Source organism: Primulina eburnea, chromosome 7, assembly GCF_022965805.1.
Source record: "Primulina eburnea isolate SZY01 chromosome 7, ASM2296580v1, whole genome shotgun sequence".
In the NCBI taxonomy this organism is placed as follows: Eukaryota; Viridiplantae; Streptophyta; class Magnoliopsida; order Lamiales; family Gesneriaceae; genus Primulina; species Primulina eburnea.
This window is the reverse complement of record NC_133107.1, coordinates 23750809-23772306: the sequence shown is the minus strand read 5'-3', so window position 1 is coordinate 23772306 and position 21498 is coordinate 23750809.

Here is a 21498-nt window from a genome sequence, read left to right as displayed (position 1 = left end):
AGGCAAAGAAATGGACCATCAAGAAGTAGGACATCATCTCAAGTATCGAGTACTTCTCGAAGCACATGAAGAACACTTACAAAGAAAACTTTCAGAAGAGCTCATACTAAAACTAATGAAAGTTTTAAAGATTGAAATTGTTGTACATGTGGATCGAGAGGTCATATTTCGACCAACTGTCCAAAAAATGAAAAAAAAGATGATTTCGATCCAACCCGGATATTGAAGAAGAAATATATTATAAGGATCTTATTCAAGTATACGGGTTTTGGGATATTGCCTCAGACGAAAGTATATATGAAGAAGAATAAGTCTTAAGTCAGAAAGAATGTGATGGAACTGACTCAGAATCTGATTGAGGACGAGGTGTTTCGGTGAGAAAGACATGAGGATTTTTCTGTTTTCTTTTAGCCAGACAACTATATCCCATAACATGGTCCAAAGGATCATGACAAAAAATCCTAGTCTTCGGAGATATCAAGGATTTTTTGTAGGACATGTAGAAAAATTCTTAGGAAGTCTTGGCCTAAGAAACACAAAGCATCATCTAATCTATAAAGTTTTCAGAAGGGAAATGACAATTTTTATGGAACTTACAAGAAATATAATGGAGATGCAGTTAATTCTTTCCGAAAAAATTAAGGAGGAATTACAAAAACTCAAGATAGAAGTAGCACGAACTATGTACCGTACCGTATTTTTAACTACTTGAAATTTGCGGAAAATTTGTATTTCCATAAATATAAAATAAACTTTCAAAATGTGATCACCCATAATCCGTTCTCAAAAATATTTGCAACCCAACGTTAGGAATTTAAAATTTTGCTAAAGCATTTGTCTAAACATCATGATAGTAACCTAAAATCAAAGTATTTAAACATTGCGTAAATTCTTAAAATATGGCGGTCCTCGGGTTTAGCCTCCCGCTCAGTCCAAACCAGCTCACTGGCCCTCACCCTTTGTCTCGTCAAATTCATCATCACCTGCATTTATCAAGACTAGTGAATCTAAAGATAAAACATGTATAAACTGGAAGTAACGAGTAATACGTAATAAAACCACATTCATCTTTAAAATAGAGCATACATACTTGAAGCTTGAACTTACATACTTAAAAGCCTGAACATACATACATAATATAGACATGCCATCAACGTAAAGCTTTCTTATGGTAAATCAAAAAGGAAGAAAAGGAAAAGTTTTAGAACTCATCCTTATGGTAAAAGTGAAAGAAGTTCTTGGAAATCAAGAATAGTTTGGTCCAGAAAAAAGGCCAGATCTTACAAATCTAGGCAAAGAAATGGACCATCAAGAAGTAGGACATCATCTCAAGTATCAAGAACTTCTCGAAGCACAGGTAGAACACTTACAAAGAAAACTTTCAGAAAAGCTCATACTAAAACTAATGAAAGGTTAAAAGATTGCAATTGTTGTACATGTGGATCAAGGGGCCATATTTCGATCAACTGTCCAAAAAATGAAAAAAAAAAAGATGATTTCGATCCAACCCGGATATTGAAGAAGCAATAAATTATAAGGATCTTATTCAAGTATACGGGTTTGGCGATATTGTCTCAGACGAAAGTATATATGAAGAAAAATAAGTCTTAAGTCAGGAAGAATGTGATGGAACTGAATCAGTATCTGATTGAGGACGAGGTGTTTCGGTGAGAAAGACATGAGGATTTGTATGTTTTCTTTTAGCCAGACAACTATATCCCATAACATGGTCCAAAGGATCATGAGAAAAAATCCTAGTCTACGGAGATATCAAGGATTTTTTGTAGGACATGTAGAAAAATTCTTAGGAAATCTTGGCACGAAGAGCCTCTTTCCTAAAATGAAAATTGGCAGAATGCTGTCATTTAGCAGCATTACAAATGAATTACAAACGATTAAGGGGTATTAATAAATATACTCCTTCGTGTTGTAAGAAAAATGATCTTCAAACAATTATTGGAAGTAAATCAAATAGGAAGAAAAGGAAAAGTTTTAGAACTCATCCTTATGGTAAAAGTGAAAGAAGTTCTTGGAAATCAAAAATAGTTTGGTCCAGACAAAAGGCCAGATCTTACAAATCTAGGCAAAGAAATGGACCATCAAGAAGTAGGACATCATCTCAAGTATCGAGTACTTCTCGAAGCACAGGAAGAACACTTACAAAGAAAACTTTCAGAAGAGCTCATACTAAAACTAATGAAAGTTTTAAAGATTGCAATTGTTGTACATGTGGATCGAGAGGTCATATTTCGACCAACTGTCCAAAAAATGAAAAAAAAGATGATTTCGATCCAACATTGATATTGAAGAAGCAATATATTATAAGGATCTTATTCAAGTATACGGGTTTGGGGATATTGCCTCAGACGAAAGTATATATGAAGAAGAATAAGTCTTAAGTCAGGAAGAATGTGATGGAACTGAATCGGAATCTGATTGATGACGAGGTGTTTCGGTGAGAAAGACATGAGGATTTGTCTGTTTTCTTTTAGCTAGACAACTATATCCCATAACATGGTCCAAAGAATCGTGAGAAAAAATCCTAGTCTTCGGAGATATGAAGGATTTTTTGTAGGACATGTAGAAAAATTCTTAGGAAGTCATGGCACGAAGAGCCTCTTTCCTAAAATGAAATTTGGTAGAATGCTGTCATTTAGCAGCATTATAAATGAATTACAAACGATTATGTGGTATTAATAAATATACTCCTTCGTGTTGTAAGAAAAAGGATCTTCAAACAATTATTGGAAGTAAATCAAAAAGGAAGAAAAGGAAAAGTTTTAGAACTTATCCTTATGGTAAAAGTGAGAAGTTCTTGGAAATCAAAAATAGTTTGGTCCAGACAAAAGGCCAGATCTTACAAATCTAGGCAAAGAAATGGACCATCAAGAAGTAGGACATCATCTCAAGTATCGAGTACTTCTCGAAGCACATGAAGAACACTTACAAAGAAAACTTTCAGAAGAGCTCATACTAAAACTAATGAAAGTTTTAAAGATTGAAATTGTTGTACATGTGGATCGAGAGGTCATATTTCGACCAACTATCCAAAAAATGAAAAAAAAGATGATTTCGATCCAACCCGGATATTGAAGAAGAAATATATTATAAGGATCTTATTCAAGTATACGGGTTTTGGGATATTGCCTCAGACGAAAGTATATATGAAGAAGAATAAGTCTTAAGTCAGGAAGAATGTGATGGAACTGACTCAGAATCTGATTGAGGACGAGGTGTTTCGGTGAGAAAGACATGAGGATTTTTCTGTTTTCTTTTAGCCAGACAACTATATCCCATAACATGGTCCAAAGGATCATGACAAAAAATCCTAGTCTTCGGAGATATCAAGGATTTTTTGTAGGACATGTAGAAAAATTCTTAGGAAGTCTTGGCCTAAGAAACACAAAGCATCATCTAATCTATAAAGTTTTCAGAAGGGAAATGACAATTTTTATGGAACTTACAAGAAATATAATGGAGATGCAGTTAATTCTTTCCGAAAAAATTAAGGAGGAATTACAAAAACTCAAGATAGAAGTAGCACGAACTATGTACCGTACCGTATTTTTAACTACTTGAAATTTGCGGAAATTTTTTTTTTCCTTAAATATAAAATAATCTTTCAAAATGTGATCACCCATAATCCGTTCTCAAAAATATTTGCAACCCAACGTTAGGAATTTAAAATTTTGCTAAAGAATTTGTCTAAACATCATGATAGTAACATAAAATCAAAGTATTTAAACATTGCGTAAATTCTTAAAATATGGCGGTCCTCGGGTTTAGCCTCCCGCTCAGTCCAAACCAGCTCACTGGCCCTCACCCTTTGTCTCGTCAAATTCATCATCACCTGCATTTATCAAGACTAGTGAATCTAAAGATAAAACATGTATAAACTGGAAGTTACGAGTAATACGTAATAAAACCACATTCATCTTTAAAATAGAGCATACATACTTGAAGCTTGAACTTACATACTTAAAAGCCTGAACATACATACATAATATAGACATGCCATCAACGTAAAGCTTTCTTAAATATACTTGCATACTTGTACATATGTAAACTTCATCATTTTGCGTAGATGCATGTTTCAAAACAAGTTACCCATGCATAAATTCGTCTGATCAGACTAAACCACAGTACTGGGCTGGCAGGGAAGATCCACTGCCACATACATGAGATCCTCGTTCATAATTTAACGGGTGGATTGGTCCCTGGTCATAATTTACCGCTTTCCAATCCTGATCTAAACTCGTTCATAATTTAACGAGGTGGATTGGTCCCTGGTCATACTTTACCTGTAGAACCCGTAAATTAGACTACGTATAAGCCATGTATAATTTCTAGTATTTAAATTAAAATGATTTTTATGCATGAAAATTTAATTTCCTTTCTTTAAATTTAATTATTTTTCACATTAGTTTAATTGTTACCTTTTCGGTTAAATAAGTCAGGCCGAACTGGAGTTGGAGTTTCGTGATAAAACTTAATAGTAAGAAAACATTCCTAGAATTTATTTAGGAAAAAATAATGAGTTAATTTAATGTAAAAGGATGTTTAAAGAAAGTTTACGAATTTAACTAATTAATTAGAGATAAGTAGTAAATAAATTCTTTTGGGTTAAATGATTAATTAAAAAGCCTAAATTAAAATATGTGACCAATTGAGATAAGTTAATCTAGGCTTACTTTATTTAAGAAATTATAATTTAACATGATAGTAAATTTACCTTTAAGATTTAAGGATTTAGCCATGCATGCAAGATAATGTTATTCCTTAATTAATTTATTAATTCACTAAATATTTAATGGGTAGATAAAACTCTAAAGAATTAAAATACAAGATTTAAAAATATTCTTTCCTCCCATTTTATCAAAATTTCGGCCCCCTCCTTAATTGATTTAAAAATATTTGGCAACCCTTCACTTGATTCTTTCCTTATCCATTTTTGGGAGATAAATCCCTCTCCTCTTAGTTCCCCAATAATTATTAATTAAGCAATATTCCACCCCATTTATAAGCATAAATTCGGTCACCCCCTTCTTTTAAAAGATTTAAATTAGTTTGACAACTCATTCCTTGATTTACTTCTATAATCTTTCTTGGTAGATAAGTTCCCCTACTTTTAAATCACCAACAATTAAATAATTAAGCAATATTTTCTCTCTTGCTCCTAGACAAAATAATCGACCAAGTACACCCTTTAATTATCCTTCAAATATTTTGATATCATTCTTTTTTCCTTATCTCACAAATTCAAAGAAAGCAATATTTGATCTTGCCATTTTCTCCCATTTAATTAATAGACTTTCCTTCATAATTTCTCCTAACCATTCTCCCTCTCCCTTTCTTCGAAACTCAGAGCATATTCAGAGTAAAAATCGAGAGTGAGCTAGGGAAAAATAAGAGAGAAAAGAAGAACACTCCGTCTCCGCCGCGCCGCATCATCGTTTTGTTTGTTTTTCTTTCAAAACAAACCAATGCATGTTTATATTTTCTTTCACTCTTAAATCAAGTCATAATATCTTTTTTAAACATTTCATGATCATGATTCAATGAAGCAAAAACCGAAATTGTTCACGATATTTTTTTTGAAACATGTACAGATTTTTCTTGTCTTCCTTGTGCTCTTCACGGTTTCGGCTGTTTTGATGATTTCAGGTGGTTGGCTCGACCCTAGCTCCCAAGGCTGCACCTAGACACATACTATGGCGTGTTAGGATCATGTTGGTCCATTAGTTCAAGCCTCATTCATGCAAGAAGAGGAAAATGACAGCAGCTCTTCCCTAGTGTCATATGGAGTCTCGATTTCTTTTTTTTGCTGTCAAGTGGGATGTTTCTGATCTTGGCTGCCCTAGTGGCTATAGCCATGGTTAGAACATCTCCTTGGCATGTATAAGACGAGACCAAGTTGTCCTTTCAAGGCTTGGTCCCTGGTTGCATCGGTTTTCAAACAAAATAAAAACAGCCCCTTCGTTTTGAAAATTCTGGTTGTTGTTGTCTGTGTTGTGTTTCGAATTTATGGTGCCAAGTGGGTTGTGGTTGGCTTCTAGCCCTTAGCCATGACTCATGCAATACCTTAGCATGTCTAGCGTGGACCATGGTTAACCTCATAGCCATTGGATCCGGCGTCTGACAGCAAAAAAGCAAGACACCCCCCGCACGCGCAGATTTGGTTCTCGGGTGGAACGTGTGGCTAGTTTCGGTTGTTGCTTGAATTGTGGCTGGCCTAGGGCCCTTAGTCATGGTTCAAGCCACACCTTAGGATGTTGGTAAGAGACTCTGGTTGGTGGTTCAAGCCCCAATGGCCAATAGTCTCGAAAACGAAGCAAGGAAACGCACCAACAGCTGCTGTATTTTTCACAGCAACTGTACCAGCGGTTCAGAGGTGTGTTTCGGGTTCTTGGTTTGCTTTTAGCCCATGGCCTTAGACTGGACAGTACCTCATCAAGTTAGGAAGGTCATGTTTTTGTCCGTTTGTGATTCGGTTAAGTTTAGATGTCGTATGAGAATTTACGATGCAATGTGCCAAAATGACTCTCGAAAGAGCGTTTCATGTTTTTGGTCTCCATTCCACAAATTTCGAACTACTGAAATTTTTGGGGCATTATTTCATCCTTTTAGGTGCATTTTAATCAAAATGATGGTTCGGTGTTGGTTCGGGTTGGAACAGAGTCAGGACTTAAACACTAAGTCATTGGGCATAATTGTCTCGTTTTGGGTTCAATTACGAAGTTTTGGTCAAGTTAAGTTAGTTGCATGTTTTTCATGTTAGATTTAGGTCACAGTGAGCTTGGGAACGATCCAACCCTTTAGGTAAAATGATACATGACATTTAATTATATTACGTGCATAAAAATATTAAATGTTCATTTTTGAGATATATGCGATATTGCTTGTGGCCACTTCACGTTCATGGGATTGCAGCTATTCATGGGATTATTACTTCATCCGGTGGTCACTGACCGGTTCAGTTCATGTTCATGTATTGGTAGATCTCTACCGCCCAGTATACTGTGGTTTAGTCTGATCAGACGATTAATTTCAAGTTATGGGCCACTTGCGTAGAACATATTCTCAACAGAAAATAATGATACACTAGTTTATGACAGGGCTCTATCGAGCAACATTTCACTTATGATTTTCAGTTCAGTTATGCACGTATTTATAATTACTCATGACAAGATATTTTCACGTCACGCTTTACAATATGATATCTTTACACGGCATGAAATTTTTATGATATATTTACTTGTTATTTACGATATATGCCTGAGTCCTTAGACTCACTAGACTTGATTGTTGTAGATACTGATGAGGTAGGGGCCGAGGGCGGGGACCAGTGAGCTAGCTTGGGTCGGCAGTAGTAGGAACCCGAGGACCTCATTTATCAGTTTACTTATCATTATTATGCAAACTCATTTTTATCATGATGAATTATTTTAAGTTTTTGTTTTGAAATAGATATTTACTTCCGCTGCTATTTTGACATTTAAACTTTTATTCCGCTGTTACATTAAACGTTAAAACTTTTATTCAATGAGGCAAGTTATTTACCTTTAAAAAGAAAATTTCAAATTTTGCCACAAATTTTCAAATACGAATTTCGGGTCTCTACATTACCGCTTTCCAATCCCATACATAAGTTGGTCACAAGATATTTAGCATACCTCAAACTTAAAATTATTTTCTTTGCACGTCGAACATATTTACTTGGCGTTGAGAGATTCGTTGGATCTCGCTTGGGGCCACTGCTGCACATACTAACACATTATCAAGTGCTTAGCTTTCATACTTAGACGTACTACTCGTACTGAACCTCGAAGTAAATAAACGGCTTATGACATTCTAGATCACTCGAGACTTGACCTCGTTAAATCATCGTACTAACCCATGACATCGAACCCCAAAAAATCTCTAATGTGATGTGTGAACATTTCCAACAATAAAAGACGTGAAATCATTATTTGAACTTGAAAAGAAGTGGAAACCAAACACACTCACAGATGGGGCCGCGCTCGGGCGGTAACATATTACCGCTCGAGCGCCAGGTCTTCTGGAAACCTACAGTTGGACAGAAAGAGTGGCGCTCGGGCGGTAAAACATTACGCTCGGGCGCCGAGTGCACTGGACTGCGCGACTTAGAAGCTTATTTTCTCCAATTTCGATTACACAGACAGTGAACAACGCCTCGAGACCCATCCTAGGATACTATAACACTGACTCGAGCCCATTCAATTGTCCCAAAACATCCACGCATCACAAGTAGCACAATAAACCCGTGAACACGACTTTTGTGAACAAAACGATTTTGACGACTACTCAATCTCCCAAGTGCCTAACGACGTGAAACGAAACGTCAATAACCATCCCAACTTCATTAACAATATACCTAAATGCAGCACGATCACCCGTCGATCCCCAACAAACCCTGCTACCATAAAACTTCAAGAACACATCAATAACATAATTTCAGAAAAACACAGTTTGAGCAGTCCCGCGAAAAATACCATAACTCACTCAATTTTTATCCAAATATTTCGAATTTTATATTAAATCGAAGGTATTGAAAAGTTCTAAGTTTCATATGTTGAAAGTCTTCCTAGAAAAGGGACCGAAAAATTGCAGTATTTAAAAGAACAACAAAAACGTGATTTGAGATCCCAAAAATGGTTTCAAAAGCGATCCAAACATTTTTGCACAAACTTTTGCATAACATTCACATGGTTTTCATACAATAAACATCAAAGTATTCACTATGACAAGATCTATGTAGAAACGAAAGAATATACATGCCTTTTGATGATTTGAAATACCGAAACGACGATACCGAAGCGGGAAGGAAGCAGGGCATGATCCGGGACGACCGTGGAACGATTCCTTTGAAGAAATGTAATGCCCGAGATTTAATTATTATAATCAGACGTTGATTAATTAGCATGATTAAGGTTGTAAGAACTCAAATGAACCGTTATGCCGAGACCGAGCGTCGTTGCATAAGTAGCCAAGGATTTGGCCAGAACCCTCGGCGCTCGAGCGGTAGAAAAGCACCGCTCGAGCGCCAATGCATCGCAAAGTATTGTTCGGACAGAATGTCTGGCGCTCGAGCGGCAGAAAGTTACCGCTCGAGCGCCAATGTGTAATCGCCGAGGCTTGGACAGAAGGCTCCGCGCTCGAGCGGTAAAGATTGACCGCTCGAGCGTGAATCACGCAAAACGAGATTTCGCCACTTGCCTTCTTGCATGCATCGTATGTGTGTATATATATATATATGTATACTTCGAGATTTCTTCAGAAAGAAGAACGAAGGATTCGAGAAAGGTTTCGGAATAGGGTTGAAAATCCTTACGCCTTTTGTGAGAAATCCGTCCGTCTGATTTTGAATCCGACTTCAGTACTGTGTTCCTATCAACGCAGGCTACAACTGGACGTAAGTTTTGTTACGTTTAGACATGATTTGAATTTAAGATATTGTCAGAATTGAATATGAATCAGATATGAGGGTTCTACTACACTAGACAGTGTATAAGTGAAGTCAGATTAAAGAATAGACTGGTTATGCAATTGTTATGACTTTCAGAGTTGAATTGATTGAGATTACTATCAGAGTTGTGTTATGACTAATCTTATGTGTACAGATATTCAGATTATGAATTGTACTGGTATTGATTATAGATTCTGATATTATATTTGTGATGTGGAGATTGACGGGATATCAAGACTGTATTGTTATGCCGTCGAAACATCAGTTTATTTAGATTGATCAGATTGTGTATTGATCAGATTCAGTAGTGAATTAGATTGTGCCTTGTTCAGATATTGGTCAGATTATGTACTGAATTGAGTATTGATCAGAACAGGTTGTGTATTGAGTTATTCACTGATACAGCGTATTCAATATTGTCATTTCAGATTCGAGATGGACAGATTTGAATACAGGTCTTCGTCATCGTCAGCCCGGGACGACAAAGGTATAATTCATGTGATATTCGGGAAGCATAACTCAAATTAGATTAATTTGAGTTTCCCACTAAAATCACATACTAGATTATTGTTTATATTGTTACCTGGTTATGCTTTGATTATAGAATGGTATTCAAGCAGGTAAAATAATTGTGATATTCAGTTATGAATATGATTATACTTTGTTTACAGATTGTTATTCATTGCATTTAAGATAGGAAAGTCTTGACAGCCATTGTCAGACTTCTAGATGTTCGGTGTATCTCAGCTTAGGAGTAGCCATTACTCCTATTGCCAGCCGTTGATACAGCTCGGACCGAAGTCTAGGAATAAGACGTACAGTCGCCCCGAGTGGTTGGGTAGGTGACAGCCAGTGACGTCTTATTCACCCCGGGATCCCTAGAGTTATAGTTGAGTCGAGTCTAGACATGATTTGACTAGAACTGCATGCGTTTATGGATGTGGTTTCATAGACTATGGAACCTATTGTTATTACTTTCAGTCATGACAGCATGTTTCATGATTTAGACTATTTACATGCATGTTTATCTGATTTGAATTGCATGTTTAGTTAGATTAGAATTCATAGATGATGAAATCTATTACTATTGTCTTTGCTTTTATTCATGACAGCATGTTCCATGAATCATTATGTGTATATGCATGTTTACCATGTTTTATACTGGGATTTATTCTCAACGGGGTTATCCGGCTGTTGTCTTGTTTTGTATGTGTGCATGACAACAGGTGGGGCTGGATCAGGGTCGAGATGACGATGAGAGAAGACGAGTTAGCGTGGTGATTCCGGACTTGTAGCAGACTTGGTTTATTACTTGAATTTAGTAATTGAACCTTAGACTTAGGTTGTACAGTGTTGTACTTTTCTACTGAACTGTAGTTTTTATACAGAGATGTATATTGTTTAGATTCCATTACCTTCCGCAGTTACATTTTAAAAAGAAAAAAATTTTAGACCCTGTTTATCAGAACTGATAATTAAATCCCAATAATGAGTAAGAAGATGATTAGCGTCCGGGTCCCCACAACAGGTGGAATCAGAGCCGATAGTTCCTTTAGACTTAGATTATCAGAGCGATAGATCCTTTAGGCTGAGATAGTCAAAGTTGATAGATTCTTTAGACTGAGATAAAAGAGAATGAGCGGGGTAGATTGAATTTTCTTTCCTTGCATGTGATTGCTAGCATGAGAATTATTTCAATGTTGAATTACATTGTGTGTGCTAGCATGATTTATTGTTTTCCCTATTACATGTTGTTGTTATCTGAGTTGATTGCAGCATGTAATTACTAAACCTGAATCAGAACCGAGTCTGGATCAGAGGTATATGATCAGAGGAGGGATGAGACAGAATGTATAGATTGGGTACTGATTTGTTTGATATCCAGATATACCGCCTCGGAGAATTCCAGAAAGGGGTAGTACTTCTTCTGAACAGATAGATGCATCAGAAACTCAGATAGAAGCAAAGTTGGCAGAACTTCAGTTATTTCAGCCGCCGATGTTGAGTGGTATCGAGACATCGGAAGATTGTCAGAACTGGTTGGATGACATAGAAATACTATTTTATTTAATTGCTTGTACAGAGGAACAGAAAGTTAAATTGGTATTTCTCCAATTACGAGGGGCTGCCAGAAGTTGGTGGGTTACCATGAAAGGAGTATTAACACAACGTGGTACTGTGATCACGTGGGAAGTATTCAGAGCTGAATTCTACCAAAGGTTTTTCTCCGTTTCGTATCGGGAGGACAAAAGAGCAGAATTTGAGAATTTGAGACAAGGCCTATTGAATATTGACGAATATGCTGCTAAATTCTCTATGCTACTGCATTTTGCTCCTCATTTGGCTGGAAATGAAGAAGCTGTAGTGAATCAGTTCGTCAGAGGATTGAATTCAGAAATAGTTGCATTGATGAACATGAAACAACCTTATCATTTTGCTGATGCGTTGAGTAAAGCAAGGAGGGCGGAGGCGAGTCTGATTAGACAATTGGGAAGATTGAGCGTGAAGCAATCCCAGACACAGCAATCCCCTCTCCGATTGGATCACGGCAGTACGAGTGGGAAGCAAGAGTTGCTGAAAGCTCGAAAGAAATCGTTCAAGAAATTAGGAGGTGGTTCCTCTAGTTCCAGTGGTTCTAGCCCGAGCTATACTGGGGTGTATTGCAGAACTTGTGGGGGGAGACATTCCACAGAGCAATGCTAGGGAGTGACTGGTACTTGCCATATCTGCAGACAACAGGGACACTTTGCTAGAGTCTGTCCCCAGAAGGGTCCGCGAAGATTTTAGAAAGCAGAGTCATTGGTGATAATGACAGAAGAACAGACCCAGAACATCTTAGGTACTATTTCTTTATGATTATATTGCATATGTATTGATATGTACTAAGGCATTTTTATGAGTATCTGTGATTGAGTAGCATGGAGATATGCTGTACCTATTGGGTTTGTTGTACTGTAGTATTACTTTCCTTGATGGTTGAGGAAAATGATGATATCTAAGATTTTTATGATATATATATACTACAGTAAGATAAGAATGAGGTGAGTAGATTGTGCTGTACTTGTGTATGATGATCTGATTTAATTGCATTACTGAAATTGTAAGGATGAACAAGTACAGAATTATTATAGATTCCCGTTAGGAAAGTATAAGATTCAGACCAGATATGGCTGAAGAGTAGAGATTTCACAGTAAGGATTCTAGATTTAGAATTCCTTTGATATCTGTGTGATATATGACTCGAGTATTACAGAAAGGAACAGATAGTATCCTTATGTATTCAGTAGATTTACTGAAATCGAGTCTAGCATTGACAGATATGTCAATAATGTATGAGTTGACTGATGTTGTCAGATAAGATTTCAGATTTGATTTATATCAGAAAGATAGATTCAGAATTGAATTACGATCTAGTATTGTTTGTCTGTTAGATTTAGTACAGAATGATATTGAATATTTAAAGATTTGTTGAATATTCAGAGAACGGAGATTATTGTATACAGAAATTAGTCAGATAAGAATTCCGCTTGAAACAGATTGTATTCAGAATATGCGATATCTGGAAGTAGTATACAGATTGATCTGATACAGTTTAGATTAGGATCAGTGACAGAGCACGATATCGATGTCAGAAAGATCAGAAATTTCAGAAAAGTCCGAGGTATAAGAACTTTATATTGTCTGATTTGGCAGATTATTTTATTCGACTGTTGTTTTATATCTGCTTGCGTATTATTATTGTTCTAAATCAGTATTCGAGACATCTTATATTGTTTTGGGGAGCATATTTGAATTGCAGATGAGATATAACAGTTGATCAGAATGACATGAAGATATTGACCAGAAATCGTTGTTTTATGAGTTCCCTGAACTCACTAGGTCGGTATAGGTTACTGCTATTTCGTATCTGGTTGGATATTACTGTTGTTTTGAATCCGTTTATGATACAGATTGTTATGAACCGTTGAGATTATATACAGTTCAATTGTATCCGAGTTAAATTCGCAAGTTACGGCAGTTCAGAAATGAAAGCAGAATATGTCAGAATGTTTCAGAATTGTAAAACAGAATTGACATTGAGAATCAGAGCCGAATACCAGGTAGGTATTTCTTCTTTAATTTATATTATTAACTGATTTAGTTGTGCCGAATCAGATATCACGAGTAGTGTCAGACATGCACAGTGATAGATTCAGTTTTCATTCGGATAGCAGACAGTTTTGATATAAAGAGATTAAATCAGTTGTAACAGAATTTGTATGGAAATGTTGGCAGAAATTGTACTGATATGTCTGACTTAATAACAGAATAGGCAGAAAGATAGGAATCAGAAGATTATTACAGAATTTGTATAATTCTGAATAGAAATGGGAGTGCATTTCTATGACTTTAGTAATGACATTACTGCCATTTTCTTCAGATAATAAGATAATATGATTATGATTGACAGATTGTTCAATCTATATCAATTAGTTGTACCAGATAACGTACAAACAGAACCAGATGACACAGATTGATGTCAGAAGAATGATCAGAGTCAACATAATGTTGAGATAGAGTAGATCAGAATGTGATTTTCTGGTTGATTTTGTACTTGTGATAGAGTGTATCATGAGTTTCTTCTTAGATTGTGTTACAACTGGCAGACAGTCAGAATGTATTGTACAGATCGTGAAAGATTTTGGTAGAGCTATATAGTGCTGGATGTTAGCACTAATGGATATGACTTATTATCACTGCGTGACAATACCTATCAGCTTATCAGATTGGTAATGAGATAGTTATAGTCAAGACAAGTTACAGTGAATACTATAGATTTCTATTTCTTTGGAAGAGAATTCGAAGGAAGATAAAGATAGTTCAGAATGAACAGATTTAAGAAACCAACATCGGATGATGATGATTGGTATTTGAGGTCTAGGATTGAATATGTCCTAGATCGAGAGCAACAGATTGCTGATAGTTGGCTGTGTGGAATTATTATACACTATGGATTGGTTTATACGGATGTTGTATAACCAATATGACAAGATTGATTCTGTCAGAGTTAGTTTAAGAACTATTATGACATAATAGTTCATAAAGTTTTATTCCAGATTTGACATCAGAGGTTGATACAAGAAAGAGATTTCAGAACGGGTTCATTGAGATGTGTTTTGATTTATACTCTGTTATACATTTCTTCTAATATATCTGAATTGAATGCTTGCGAGTTCGAGGACGAACTCAGATCTAAGAGGGGGAGAAATGTAATGCCCGAGATTTAATTATTATAATCAGACGTTGATTAATTAGCATGATTAAGGTTGTAAGAACTCAAATGAACCGTTATGCCGAGACCGAGCGTCGTTGCATAAGTAGCCAAGGATTTGGCCAGAACCCTCGGCGCTCGAGCGGTAGAAAAGCACCGCCCGAGCGCCAATGCATCGCAAAGTATTGTTCGGACAGAATGTCTGGCGCTCGAGCGGCAGAAAGTTACCGCTCGAGCGCCAGTGTGTAATCGCCGAGGCTTGGACAGAAGGCTCCGCGCTCGAGCGGTAAAGATTGACCGCTCGAGCGCGAATCATGCAAAACGAGATTTCGCCACTTGCCTTCTTGCATGCATCGTATGTGTGTATATATATATATATATATATGTATACTTCGAGATTTCTTCAGAAAGAAGAACGAAGGATTCGAGAAAGGTTTCGGAATAGGGTTGAAAATCCTTACGCCTTTTGTGAGAAATCCGTCCGTCTGATTTTGAATCCGACTTCAGTACTGTGTTCCTATCAACGCAGGCTACAACTGGACGTAAGTTTTGTTACGTTTAGACATGATTTGAATTTAAGATATTGTCAGAATTGAATATGAATCAGATATGAGGGTTCTACTACACTAGACAGTGTATAAGTGAAGTCAGATTAAAGAATAGACTGGTTATGCAATTGTTATGACTTTCAGAGTTGAATTGATTGAGATTACTATCAGAGTTGTGTTATGACTAATCTTATGTGTACAGATATTCAGATTATGAATTGTACTGGTATTGATTATAGATTCTGATATTATATTTGTGATGTGGAGATTGACGGGATATCAAGACTGTATTGTTATGCCGTCGAAACATCAGTTTATTTAGATTGATCAGATTGTGTATTGATCAGATTCAGTAGTGAATTAGATTGTGCCTTGTTCAGATATTGGTCAGATTATGTACTGAATTGAGTATTGATCAGAACAGGTTGTGTATTAAGTTATTCACTGATACAGCGTATTCAATATTGTCATTTCAGATTCGAGATGGACAGATTTGAATACAGGTCTTCGTCATCGTCAGACCGGGACGACAAAGGTATAATTCATGTGATATTCGGGAAGCATAACTCAAATTAGATTAATTTGAGTTTCCCACTAAAATCACATACTAGATTATTGTTTATATTGTTACCTGGTTATGCTTTGATTATAGAATGGTATTCAAGCAGGTAAAATAATTGTGATATTCAGTTATGAATATGATTATGCTTTGTTTACAGATTGTTATTCATTGCATTTAAGATAGGAAAGTCTTGACAGCCATTGTCAGACTTCTAGATGTTCGGTGTATCTCAGCTTAGGAGTAGCCATTACTCCTATTGCCAGCCGTTGATACAGCTCGGACCGAAGTCTAGGAATAAGACGTACAGTCGCCCCGAGTGGTTGGATAGGTGACAGCCAGTGACGTCTTATTCACCCCGGGATCCCTAGAGTTATAGTTGAGTCGAGTCTAGACATGATTTGACTAGAACTGCATGCGTTTATGGATGTGGTTTCATAGACTATGGAACCTATTGTTATTACTTTCAGTCATGACAGCATGTTTCATGATTTAGACTATTTACATGCATGTTTATCTGATTTGAATTGCATGTTTAGTTAGATTAGAATTCATAGATGATGAAATCTATTACTATTGTCTTTGCTTTTATTCATGACAGCATGTTCCATGAATCATTATGTGTATATGCATGTTTACCATGTTTTATACTGGGATTTATTCTCACCGGGGTTATCCGGCTGTTGTCTTGTTTTGTATGTGTGCATGACAACAGGTGGGGCTGGATCAGGGTCGAGATGACGATGAGAGAAGACAAGTTAGCGTGGTGATTCCGGACTTGTAGCAGACTTGGTTTATTACTTGAATTTAGTAATTGAACCTTAGACTTAGGTTGTACAGTGTTGTACTTTTCTACTGAACTGTAGTTTTTATACAGAGATGTATATTGTTTAGATTCCATTACCTTCCGCAGTTACATTTTAAAAAGAAAAAATTTTTAGACCCTGTTTATCAGAACTGATAATTAAATCCCAATAATGAGTAAGAAGATGATTAGCGTCCGGGTCCCCACAAGAAAACTCAACGAAAATATGCTGAAATCTGAAGGGGAGGGGCGGCTGCTCTCTAGCAAAGAACCCTAGGTTTTTTGCTCTCAAATTCTGAAAATAACATGTGTAGGTGTGTGTTGTGTGTTTTGGTGTGTGTAAAAATGTAAGTGTGTGTGAGTGTGTGTAACGTGTTTATGTGTGTGTGTTTTAATTAGGATAAATTATTGCTAAATTAACTAATTAAAATACTAATAAAAAGGTTAACTCACACAAATTTTAAACAAACTCCTCAATTAAAATAATACACACTAATTTTATAAAATTCTCTTTTTAACAAAATATAATGCACAAAGCTAACTTTAAAATTTTAAAAATTCTAAACTCATTAAATACATAATTCAGGCTTTAAAATGCTTAAACTTATTAAATTAATTAATATTCCCCCAACCTTAACTTAAAATAAAATACCACGTTTTAAAATTGTCAAACTCGTCGCCGGTCTATTTTCCTCGATCCCCATCGAATAATCGTCTGAAACATGAAACTCAAGAAAACATGTAACGTGCATCACATAAGCATAATTAATTTGAAATAATGCATTTAAATAAATCATGCATCGCTATAAATCATTTTAAACTTAAATAAATAAGTTAACAATTAAATAAATGCATGAGTTCTACATGTACTGAATTTGAGCTCAACAAACTATGTCCTAGATTCATATAGGAGCAATCCAGATTATGATAAAAGCTACCTTTAAGGAAATTATATTCACCTATTGATATTGCTATATACGATAAAAATGGGTAACCTTCAAAATTCAATACTGAAAACAATCTCAGGAAATCTCTACGCGGGAAAAATTGTAGGAGTAATTTATCCAAAGATTGCTTACAATCTGGCGGATCGAGATTTCAGCCAAGCTTTGACGTTGCACAAGAACTTCAAAGAAAAAATACTGATGAAAGAGGGTAATAGACCGTATTCTATTACCTATCAGATTTCATATGCTCTATCTAACACATCATTCGGAATTGTTTATTAGAAATGAGTTCGTTGAAATACTTGAGATATTTGGAAAAGTTTCCCTCACAATTTATCCAGAAAGATTTGAGTTTCCCTTAATATAGGAAACATATATTCAAACAAAAGAGAAACCGATTCTACAGAGGAATCAAAGTCTCGTATTGGAATCAAGAAGACTATCTTTTTAGGGAGATAGAATTACTAGCTACAGGTGAGGAAAAACATTTGCCCAAGAAACCCAACAGGCATTAAAGAGATTTTTAACAATAGGAAAGCTTCGATGTCTAGAAGGGTGAAAGGAAGTAAAAATATTATTTGATATTACGAAGTAAAATAATCAATTTTCTTGTAATACCATATACTATTTAGAACAACCTATGATAGGAACTTACCAAGGAATTATTAATATCGGAGAATTGGAAGTTCATATCAAAGGAATTCCAGGAAAAAAACCAGATCGATTGGTTCTTGAGATAGAGTTTCTCGAGGAACATAAACTTGGAAACGTCTAGAACATAGAATGGAGTTTATGGCTGAAGATAGGATGTGGAAAACCCAATGACCACAAGCTTATTCTCGATATACATTCTAGTAGGAATGTTATACTAACAATATAAAGCAGAATACTTTTCGGCGTATATTGATTCAGGAGCTGGAAGCTGTACATCAAAAAAAAGAGTTTTTCAAATAATTTGGTAGAAGAATTACATAATATTGTTGGAAGATATTTTTCCAAAAGAATCTTAATCTTATGTAAAAATATTAAGATGACTGAAATCGTGATTGGAAGTATTGGACCAAAGCCTTTGTATAAGGAAAAAATACTACCGATTTATTTTCATGATACATGAGCTGACATTCTGCTAAGAAATAATTTCCTACAAATGTTTAAATCTTACACACGAGAAAGAGACTAGATGATTAGTGTTCACAACAACTGGGTTCACAAAATCATAGTCCAGCGAATAAGAGAGGCATTTTACAGAAAATTGTCAATTCAGTTCCGCAGCAAACGTGGTGGTGAAGAAAACTACTGAACCCAAAAATAAAAGATTCTAGACAATTTGGAGAAACAATGCTCCAATTAAGAGCATATAAGCAACTCCGACCCGAAGAAATAGAATACCTCAAGATTGCTCTACACCTGAATGAGGTAGTGTTTGAGTAAAAGGTATCATAAGAAGATGTAAAGAAGAGGATCAAAGAAAATTACAATGAAGATCCCTTGGCATGGTGGGATAAAAATCAACTCAAAGTCTGCCTTAAAATCAAGGAAAAAAAGAGCATGAATTTGTCTGATGCAAGCCTATCCCAATGAACATAATTGATCAAAGAGATATGCAAATTATAATCAAAGAACATCTGGACCTTTTTTTGATCAAAGCAAGAATTTCACCATATAGCAGTCTAGTATTTCTTGTAAAAAATAATAGTGAGATAAAAAAAGGAACAAACCTAGACTAATTATTACTTACCAAGAAATGAATAAGATTCTGGAGTTTGATGGGTATTTATACCTAGTAGAGAACATCTAATTAGTTGCATATGCAATGAAAAGATATTCTCAAAATTTGATTGTAAATCTGGTTTTTATCAGATCGGATGTAGGAAGAAAGCAAGAAATTCACGTGAAACGTCCACTACTCGTTTTCTTAAACGTGCTAGAAATTTTTTTTCTTCCTTAATCTCCATAATTCAAAATATACATACTTTAAAATTACCTTGACACCATTTTGAAATTAAAACAACCAATTAGCATTTAAAAATTCAAAGGAAAATAGTTTAAATCGTAAAATCGTCAAACGTTCTACCAAACCTCAAAACATTATTTGAAAAGTATAGTACATACTATAACCTCTCGAAAACCTCTCATAACATTAATAAAAAGTCGTAAAAATATCTTTAACATAATCTTAAAATCATAAACTAGTGCGAAAAACTAGTGTCCGTCCTCAAGTTATGTGTACCTTCGGTCCAGCAAAGTCAACTATCAAGACCTCCATTAACATTATTATCATAATCACCTGCATCAATCACACATACTGAGTCTAAAGACTCAATACACCATAATCTTGATAACAATAATATGTACTAGTTTTTTTTTTTTTTTTGTAAAATTTGAAACTTGCAAGTTTAAAATTCTCAACATTTCCAAAATCTAAAAATTAATTTAACATTTAAAATCTCAAGTGCATTAAATCCTTAAATCGTCAATTAACAAAAAGCCTACGTCAACTATCAACATGATCAACCCTAACTTCAAGATAAAGCATAAAAATATCTAATTAAATTATTTACAAAATCTTTAAAATTTCAACTATCAAGCTAATGCGGAAAATAAATGTCTCTCGAGAGTGTACTATCGGATTCAATCCACTCAAGAGTCAGCGCCTCCCTCAAACTCGTCATCACCTATAACATTTAAATCTAGTGAGTCTAATGACTCATCTCGTTATAAATATGAGTAAAAAATGATACATATACAAGTACAAGTATTAAAAAAATCATATTTTTATTGAAAATAAGCTTGTAATCGTAAAACTTTCCATCATCATATATCATTTTGGTGAAGTTTGATAATTGAAAGTAAATAGATGTATCCTCTGGTCGATTGATCAGTCTTAAATCATCATTGCGCATGGGGATGGGAACTAGGCACCGACGTAAATGGAAATACGATCGTTGGACTCCCTATGAGGTCTTCTTCCGTAAACGGGCTTCCTCTGAGGCCTTCTCCCTCACGATATTCCTAAACATCATATATCATATCCTTTATGTCACAGTCAATTCACACAGTTCAAAATATTTTTCCTTTTCTTTCTAATCATAAAATATCAAGTCCTTTGCACATTTGAAAAATAACATTTTAACAGTAAAAATTAAACAGCTTTATCATAAATCATAAAATCTCATATTTTCATCGTAAACATTTAAATATATAATTTTATCATGTGTTATGATTCTTCGGGACACTGCCAGACCTTTCGTACTACCCGAGACGTAAAATGACTATTTTACCCTTGGACCCTAAAATTCTCGATTTTGACTTTTCTCACTTTTATTGACTCGAGACTATCCCGAATAATTTTTTAAACTTAAATTTATTTTTTTTTATATTTTTATTTATCGTAACTCAGGCTTGTTTAATTTAATTCCTTAATTTACTAAGCCGTGAAGCGTTTTAACCCCAGATTAATCCCAACTTTAATATTTCTTCTCAAACTTTAAAAGTCGACTTTTCATAACTAAAAGACCCACGTGAACCATGAACCGACCCTCCGTTGACCATGATTCGACTTATATATATATATGCATTAGTTTTTATAAGTCATGAAAATATGAAAAGTTGAAGGAGAGGAAGTGATTGTGACAAATATGATGATACAATGATAAGATTGGAGATATCGAGAGGGAAAAAACCCTAGAGGGAACCGTTTATGGGAGAAGGTGAATGGGATCTATTAAGGTGTCCTAATACGCAACGGAAGTTTAAAAATGTTTTTCAACAAGAAAACCGAGCACCCTAAGCCTATAATGTGTAGCAAATACAAAAACACCAAAATGTCATACATAGGGTGTTTAGAGTTTTGCCTATCAATCACAAGGATTGATATTATGGCTCCAACTAAGGTGTAAAT